General features: G+C 45.3%; 1 protein-coding gene across 3 annotated transcripts in view; it reads left to right on the top strand.

Annotated features, from left to right (window-relative positions):
- LOC133489113 (gamma-aminobutyric acid receptor subunit gamma-3-like) overlaps positions 1-8230 on the top strand; it is a 163465-nt gene that overhangs the window by 104114 nt on the left and 51121 nt on the right. The window lies entirely within an intron of this gene.

Below are 8230 nucleotides of genomic sequence, written 5' to 3'. Positions count from 1 at the left end.
TCACAGATGTGTAAGTTACCAATACAATTGGCACTAACACAGCCCCATACCATCACAGATGCTGGCTTTTGAACTTTGCGTCCATAACATTCCGGATGGTTCTTTTCCTCTTTGCCCCGGAAGACACGACGTACACAAATTTCTAAAAACAATTTGAAATGTGGACTTGTCGGACCACAGAACACTTTTCCACTTTGCATCAGTCCATCTTAGATGACCTTGGGCCCAGAGAAGCCGGCGCCGTTTCTGGGTGTTCTTGATAAATGGCTTTTGCTTTGCATAGTAGAGTTTCAAGTTGCACTTACGGATGTAGCGCTGAATTGTATTTTCTGACGTTGGTTTTCTGAAGTGTTCCTGAGCCCATGTGGTGATATCCTTAACACAATGATGTCGGTTTTTGATGCAGTGTCGCCTGAGGGACCGAAGGTCCCGGGTATTCAATGTTGGTTTTCGGCCTTGCCGCTTACATGCAGTGATTTCTCCAGATTCTCTGAACCTTTTGATAATATTATGGACCGTATATGATGAAATCCCTAAATTCCTTGCAATTGTACGTTGAGGAACGTTGTCCTTAAACTGTTCGACTATTTTCTCACACGCATGTTAACAAAGAGGTGAACCTCGCCCCATCTTTGCTTATGAATGACTGAGCAATTCAGGGAAGCTCCTTTTATAGCCAATCATGGCACCCACCTGTTCCCAATTAGCCTGTTCATCTGTGGGATGTTCCAGGTGTTTGATGAGCGTTCCTCAACTTTCTCAGTCTTTTTTGCCACCTGTCCCAGCTTTTTTGGAACATGTTGCAGTCATAAAATTCTAAGTTCATGATTATTTTCTAAAAACAATAAAGTTTATCAGTTTAAACATTAAATATCTTGTCCTTGTAGTGTATTCAATTAAATATAGGTTGAACATGATTTGCAAATCATTGTATTCTGTTTTTATTTGTTTAACACAACGTCCCAACTTCATTGGAATTGGGGTTGTACTGTACTTAACAGATATGTGCTTGTTTTATAAAACTTTTCAAATATTTACATACAATGAAATATGAAAGACACAGGCATGACTGCAATGTTTATTTAACATTATTATGTTTTACAAAGAATATGGCACAAATCCTCTTAATTCCTACTATGCTAGCTTTCTGTTTGCCGATATTGATAGTACTGACCTATTGGGAGCTGCACGCACCTCTCACCGTAGTGTCTCAATTGTGACTGCACAAACAAGTTGCCACGTAGCTGTAGATGAGTCCAATCGTAATCAGCTGGCAAGTCTTACTACAGCTAATCAGTGGAATTTTGCTTATCTGGAGGGTAAGCTATGGAGAAAAAACTTGACGTGCTTGAAAAAAAACTGACTGCAATTTTGGAATCAGCATTCGGTTATGTTTGAGTTTTAAATTTTAGTTTTAATCAGCATAAAAATCTAACTGAAATTTGTTTTCAAATTGTTCCCCAGTGTAATGTTTACAATCCAAGTGTCGTCATTATCCCCGAGGGGGCAGTTTGTTTATTTTGTATCTTGTGTCTCCAAAAATACTCAGGACTTCAATCTCGTGTACTTTGGTGTTATATTTTTCCACATTAGTGGCACTGTTGAGTGAAAATGGTTCTGTTTTTTGGGTTACTGTTTTAAAAAATATTTAAAATATCCTGTATACTAAATAATATACATTGACTATGAGGAGTGTTGTTAACAAAAGGCATTAATAAAATGTTAAACTACTCTATCTTCAGTTTTCAATACAGATGATATCAAACTGGCTATTAAAAGAAAAAGTTAAAAAATAAATATATAAAAATTGTTATAATAATCGAGCTCAGACAATATGAAAAAATTCATTGTGATTTTTTATTTTTTTTATTTTGCCTGATTGCCCAGCCCTATTGTCACATAATCTATTTCAGTAATAAAATAAGACAGTAGCTTATAGTTCACAGGTGTCAAAATCCAGCCCGCCATAACATTTCATGTGGCCCGCGTGAGCAAATCGTGTGCATCAACTTCATGTTCTTCTGGACCAAAATTTCAAATTGTCTTGAATATAATTTGCATTTCTTCTTTGGGTTAATCTGGAATGTGTTTTAGAGTATGGGGAGAGCATCTGCATCTGCATCTTTTATTGTAATGACGATATAATCATTATTTGGTATGAATGAACAAAACACGTGAATGACCAAACAGACTTTTCTGAACTTTTATTGCTGTCATGAGAAACAGTGCCAGTGAGTCAGTCGTGCTCTTTAGAGGTTGCTATGGCTTCGGTTGTCCACCAGATGTCACCATCACCGAAGCCTTGAAGTTTTTTTTTTGCCGCTATTGTTAGGAAAGCCTCAGTGCTTCTTAAAGACTCTTTATACTCCTGCGGTCACGCGGCCGACAACGGCCGCATTGCATCACGTGACTGATGAATTGCCCCGCGCAGCACCTCTGCGTAGCTTGCCGCGCAACCGTCAAAAATAGTTGCTGCGCGTCGAACGCCGCAGAGGTCATCTCTCGTGATTGGTCCGTTTTAGTCACATGCTGTGATGACGTACTCAGCGTGCCCCTTGGTTTTACATACCATCTACGCCGCCGCCTTTTGCAGCATAATTAAACGTATCATCTGGTCCTCTAGGTCCTTTTGTTCTGTCACAGTCGCCATTGTTGTTGCTTCGTTCTTTGTTACTGAAAGGAAAGTAGAAACGGCTACCGGAAATTGCCCAAAAAATATAGAGGAAACTCCACCCTGTGGTGTCCTATCCACCCCCGACATGAAGGAGAACTGTAGCACACTTTCAAAACAGCGCGTGTGGGTTGTGCTTGAGTATAAAGGCAAACTACATGAGGCACAGCCGCAGTGGCGTCAGCGCGGTCGCCGTCCGCGCGAGTATAAAGAAGCCTTAAGGCTTCACTTGCCCACCACTACCAAAATCTAAACACAAAATAACAAAGAAACACTTGACTAAACCCAAAACAAGAAACAAGACATGACTAGTGAAATAACTGAGCAAGCGACTATGACCTGACAGAGACAATGACAATGACCCGACAAGAACTTAAGAAACGAGATACAAACAGATTGATGAGACAACAAGGAACACCTGGACAAGACACACGTGGCTGGAGGGAGTTGATTGGTCGACACAAGTTAGGTTGACGAGAACAGGGGGACACAATAACTAAATGAGCACACAAGACATAAAAAACATGAAACACAGGAAAACATGAAACAACCAAACAAAATCCAACCCAAAACACAGACCATGGCAACATTGGAGTTAAGGATTACCACAATTTTTGGAAGTATTCATATTTTGAAGTGAAGGGTTAATTACAACGTAACTGCAAAAATATTGGTGATGTTATGCTCTTGGTCAGTATGACTATACTTGTTAGTAAAGTTAGTTGTTGGCTGAAATGTAAGGTTTTAAATCCTAAATTCAGTTTCCGTCAGGGGTAACCCTGAACCTCCCACTTGGACTTTTTCCTGACCCTGGCTACTAGGTTTATCGGTTTCAAAAGTTGGCAGGTGTGATATTTATATAAAATCCAAACTATTAGGATTTTGTTCGGATATTTTCAGATAGGGAAGGGGGCATAATTACGGATTTCCAGTTGTTCACATAAACTTTGGTGACGATTGGTTGCAGTTTTGTGACATTAAGCAACATTAAGCTTTTTCTGTATAGTAAGTGCCTTTGGGGAGGGAAATGCTTAACGTCCATAAAATAAAAGAAATATATATGAGGAAATTTGTTCTGATATTTTCAGATGAGGAAAAGGGCATAATTAGAGATGTCCACATACATTTTAGTGACAATAGTGAGACGAATAGAGAGTGGCTGTATCCAAGAGCAGTCGGAGGCAGATGTCAAAGGATTTATAGTTTATTGATGAAAGGTAATGGTGGTGGTCCTAGGTGGGTTGGCAGGCGGCGGTGTGGACAGGTGGCAGGCAGTGGTGAGGACAGACGGCTGGCTTGGGGCGAGGAATTACATGGATCAGGAATACGGGGGGAAAACACACTGAAACAAGGAGACACAGGAGTCATAAAGGGAACGAGGAATAGGGTGACTTACGGGAGGTGAATGGGGCGTGGTACCACTGAAAGTAACTGCAATACTTCGGCAACGATTTCTTGGAACAGGCAGGTTTTTATACCGGTGGTGATAAGGCTGATTGGAGACAGGTTCTGAAAACAGAGAAGGGAGGGGAGAGAGAGAGAGAGAGAGAGAGAGAGAGAACGCAAAGCGCCGTCCCGGCTACAATAATGGAATTGCAGGCCGTATATGACAGTACCCCCTTCTCAACGGACACCTCCAGGCGTCCTGCCAGGCTTCCCCGGGTGAGCCGCATAGAAGTAGTCCAAAAGGGTATGATCGAGTACTAGTTTCCGGGAAATCCACGACCGGTCCTCCGGCCCATACCCTTCCCAGTCGACTAGGTACTGGAACCCCCTCCCCCTCGGCCTCACGTCGAGGATGCTCGACACCGTGAGCGCTGGATGGTCGTCAATCATCCGGGAGGTGGAGGGGGTACAGCCGGAGGGCTCAGGGCGCAGGTGGAGACCGGCTTAAGCAACGAGACGTGGAAGGTTGGGTGAATTTTCAAGGATAGTGGAAGCTTCAACCGGATGGAGGTGGGATTGATGATTTTGGTAATCGGGAAAGGACCAATGAAACGGGGAGTGAGTTTACGGGATTCAGTCTGAAGTGGGAGGTCGTGAGAAGAAAGCCAGACAGATTGGCCCACCTTGTATTCGGGCTTCGGAGAGCGATGACGGTCCGCGAGCAGGTTTGTTGCCTGCGGCGGACCAGGTCAATGCCGCAAGGACGTCATTCCATACAGCCTGGATCCGGTGGAGATGATCCTTGACTGCAGGGACTGCCACTGCCCGCACCTGTTCCATGAACAATGGCAGTTGGTAACCATAGCAAGACATGAATGGGGACATACTGGTAGCGGAACTGGTGAGGGAGTGGTGGGCGTATTCAATCCACGGGAGGAATGAGCTCCAGGAGGAGGGGTTGCGTGCGGCAACATAACGGAGGGCTGATTCCAGGGATTGGTTTGCCCGGTCCGTCTGGCCGTTAGTCTGCGGATGATACCCCGATGACAAGCTGGCTGCTGCGCCTACCGCTTTACAGAATTCCTTCCACACCAGGGTTGAGAACTGAGGACCTCTGTCAGAGACAATATCGATGGGAATACCGTGGAGTCTAAAGACATGCTGGACAAGGAGGTCAGTCGTTTCGAAGGCGGATGGTAGCTTGGGGAGAGGTATGTAATGGACAGATTTGGAAAAACGATCGACAATGGTGGGAATGACAGAGTTACCTTCAGAAGCAGGTAGACCGGTAACAAAGTCCAGAGCAATATGGGACCAATGGACGCAGCATCCCAGCTGGGGGCAGGTGTGAAGACTTCCCTCGGGCACAGACGGAGCAGGCTTGGACGAACTCCCGGGTGTCTTGAACAAGGCTGGGCCACCAGAAATGCTGTCGGATGAACTGAATGGTGCGGGTGATGCCAGGATGACAGGTAAGTTTGGAGGTATGAGCCCACTGAAGAACGTCAGAGCGTGCAGAATCTGGTACGAACAGGCGGTTTGGAGGCCCAGTCTTGGGATCCGGGTGAGTTTTTTGGGCCTCCTTAACCACCAGTTCGATTTGCCAAGTGGCACCACCAACGAAGCACAAGGAAGGAAGAATGGGTTTGTCAGGGCTGGTGGGGGGTGAGTAAATTTGAGACAGGGCATCAGGTCGCCGTTTTTGGAGCCAGGACGGCAGGAGAGATTGAAATTAAACCTGCTCAAGAAGAGAGCCCAGCGAGCTTGTCGGGGGTTAAGGCGTTTGGCGGAACGGAGGTAAGCGACATTCTTGTGGTCGGTCCAAATGATAAATGGTTATTCAGTCCCCTCCAACCAGTGCCTCCACTCTTCCAAGGCCCATATAATGGCCAGTAGCTCTCGATTGCCGACATCTTTGTTGCTCTCAGCAGGGGACAGACGACGGGGAAAAAAAAGGCATAGGGGTGCAGTTTCTGGGTCGTGGGGTCCCGCTACGAGAGGACAGCCCCTGCCCCCGTGTCCGAGGCGTCAACCTCGACCATGAACTGGAGGGGGGGGTCGGGGTCGCGAAGAATGGGCACATTGGTGAACAGGGTCTTGATTCGGTTGAATGCTTGGGATGCTCCCGAGGTCCAACGAAAGAGGGAGCTGGCAGATGTGAGGCTAGTGAGGGGAAAAGCGACCTTGCTGTAATCACGGATAAACCAACGGTATAAATTGGCGAAACCAAGGAAACGTTGTTCTTTGTGGGTAGTGGGAGTGGGCCAGTTATCGACTGCTTGGATCTTGGCAGGGTCGGGTTGTAGTTGACCTTTGCAGATGACGTAGCCCAGGAAGTGTACGGAGGAGAGGAGGAATTCACACTTTTCAGGTTTAACATATAGTCGGTTTTCAAGGAGAAGCTGAATGACTTGGCATGCATGGTGGCGGTGTTCTTCGGGGGAGCGGGAGAAAATGAAGATGTCATCAAGGTATACAAATACGAACCGGTTGAGCACGGAGGACGTCAGTAATAAATGTCTGGAAAACTGCAGGGACGTTGGTTAAACCGAATGGCATGACCAGATACTCGAAGTGTCCGAGAGGGGTATTGAATGCGGTCTTCCATTCGTCCCCCTCTCGGATACGGATGAGGTGGTAGGCGTTCCGTAGATCCAATTTGGTGAATACCTGGGCTTTACAGAGGGGTTCAAATGAGGGGTCGATGAGGTGAAGTGGAGGTTTATTCTTCACGGTGATATCATTGAGACCACGGAAGTTAATACATGGGGAGAGAGTGGTGTCTTTCTTTGCAACAAAAAAGAAGCCGGCCCCAACTCGAGAAGAGGAAGGTCGAATGAGTCCGGAAGCCAGAGAGTCATGGATATAGTCCTCCATAGCCCTCTTCTCAGGTTGAGAAAGGTTGTAGAGACGGCTGGAGGGAAGAGGGTCCCCCGGCAGCAGATTAATAGCACAGTCATACGGGCGGTGGGGGGGGGTAGAAAATGGCCAGGTCTTTACGAAATACTGGAGAGAGATCATGATATTCTCCAGGGACATCGGAGAGGTCAACGAGCATGGAAGAGGGTGGTGGTGTACCAGAAGGAGGTATAGCTGAGAGCAGGCAGTGTGAGTGGCAGTGAGGGCTCCATCCGGTGATGGCTAACTGTGTCCAGTCTATGGTGGGGTTATGTCTTTTAAGCCAGGGAATTCCAAGGACTAAAGGCCGATAAGATCCTCGAGAGAGGAGGGCTCGTCCCGGACTGCTAGCTCATCCTTGAGCGGCTCGGAAAGGCCATTGGAAAAAATCCCCCCAAGTGCCGCGTCAACCCAACAACATTCACCCGCGGAAAACAGAGAAGGGAGGGGAGAGAAAGAGAGAAAACGCAAAACGCCCTCCCGGCTACAATAATGGAACTTCAGGCAGTATATGACAAATAGTGAAGCTCTATGGAGAGAAAAATGCTTAACGTCCATAAAATCCAAAATATTAGTTATTTCGTTCTGATTTTTTCAGATGGGGAAAGGGGCATATTTAGAGATTTCCGCAGAAATTTTGGTAACGATAGGTCACAGTTGTGTTACACTAAGGAACGTTAAGCTTTTTTAAATTAACCGTGGACTGTCCCAACGTGAGATTGGGGGAAAAAAAAAAAAAAAAAAAGATTTATGTCAGTGCAATCTTACAGAGCAGAATATTTCTCTGAAAAACACAATAAAATGCAGATAATACTTCATGTTTTGAGCATGGATAGCAGCAAATTGATGGTGTGCATTATACATTGGTAGAAAGGTTTTCCTAATTTTTGGGGTCGATTTTGGCGGTGCGCATTATTCTTGAGAATATACTACATCAGAAATTACGGTAAGACTCTTTTTAAGAGGCCTTACTAACAGCGATATCCCCCACTATGCGTGCCAAAAAGTGCTACAGTACTGTTCAGAAAATGCAAACATGAAAAAATGTGTACCATACCAAAACCAAACTGAATGCTTGGTGGAAATGGGGCTATGATTCTGTCCCAAACAAAAAGAAAAGTAATTAAAAATGTGCACATGCATAAAGAAAAGAAATGCTGGGTCTACATTTTCTTCTGTAGCCATCTCACATTTATAGCAATTTGCTTCGCTGTAGTGCATATTTGGATGGAGACATATCTGCAGCTAAATGTGTGTTTAAATTATCCATCCATC

Source organism: Phyllopteryx taeniolatus, chromosome 1 (assembly GCF_024500385.1).
Source record: "Phyllopteryx taeniolatus isolate TA_2022b chromosome 1, UOR_Ptae_1.2, whole genome shotgun sequence".
NCBI lineage: Eukaryota > Metazoa > Chordata > Actinopteri > Syngnathiformes > Syngnathidae > Phyllopteryx > Phyllopteryx taeniolatus.
This window is presented reverse-complemented; position numbering and strand designations above follow the sequence as displayed.